This window comes from Glossina fuscipes, unplaced genomic scaffold (genome assembly GCF_014805625.2).
Source record: "Glossina fuscipes isolate IAEA_lab_2018 unplaced genomic scaffold, Yale_Gfus_2 222, whole genome shotgun sequence".
In the NCBI taxonomy this organism is placed as follows: Eukaryota; Metazoa; Arthropoda; class Insecta; order Diptera; family Glossinidae; genus Glossina; species Glossina fuscipes.
In genome coordinates, this window is record NW_023998565.1 from 1,311,764 (window position 1) to 1,313,008 (window position 1,245).

Consider the following 1,245-nt stretch of genomic DNA (forward strand, 5'->3'; position numbering starts at 1 on the left):
TTTGATACATTTATATAAAAAGGATTATATATTACATTTCAACCAAATAGTAGTAGTAGTATTATTGTAGTTTAAATTTATATGAAACAGCAAATTGTAACAAAGAGAGTCCCGCTTGGAATTATTCGGTATCGCAATTTTATATGAAAAAGTAAACTAAAAATTAACTTTGTTCCATGCAGCATTCTCAAATATATGCATTTTTTGACATATTTGTCCGTTCGTTTAAACATTTGCGATTCAAATTCTCGAAATCATAAAATATGCCAAGACAACTCCAGGCTCTATTTAGTCCAGATTCTGAGTTTGCTCAGTCCTTTTTCGTCCTTCGCCTCTCCTTGTGCCTTCTTCGTCCGTTAAAATTCTGAAAGTAATCAAAAGTGCTCTTCTATCATGTTCGCAAATCGTGATGAGCCAGCCCGTAAGGGTACTAAGCTTTCAATAATATTTAAATTCAAAAATATTGCACTCAACACCTTTTAATTGAGCACCAGTGAAATGGATTTTAATGTTCAGCAAGTATTTTAATCAAAATAAAATAATTATTTGTTTTAATATATTATCAGATACCTGACACATCTACTTGCCCAAGGTAATCCGATATCCAATATTTGAGCCAAGGTACTCCTTGTTGTTTATTGAATCGAAATTAAATGTTTTTATTTTTAAATATTGTAAAAAAATACTCGCGCATGTTCAATGAAATTATCATCATGTCATATATATAGTTAGGAGGTAAAAAAACAAAAAAACAAAGTGAATAAATTATACAAGTGTTTACAAGTGTTTCTCCTTTCAAACTGAACTACCACGTTTTATTTCATTATACAAGTGTCTCTCCTTTCAAACTAAACTACCACGCTTTATTTTTATACATTATACAAGTGTTTATTTCTTTAACTTGATTTTCTCCTTTCGAACTGAACTGAGTTGCTAGTCGAGACAGACGCGGTCCTAGGACCGCTAGAAACTCCAATAAACCGTTCAAAAATGGCCATTTTCACATTTTTCCTAGAATGTGAGCAAGATTTAAGAAATGTTTATTGTATACAAAATGTTTTCTCCATTTTAAAAAATAAAAAAATTTAAAAAAAAGAAGAGGAAGGGAAAAAGAATAGAAGAAGGATGGGGAAAAGGAGAAAGACGAAGAGGGGAGGGAAAGAGGAAAGTATCACGGGAGGGTAGGGCAAATATGGGGAGAGGAAACCTAAAATTGATTGTAAGCTGTAGAAGCGAGCAAGCTCA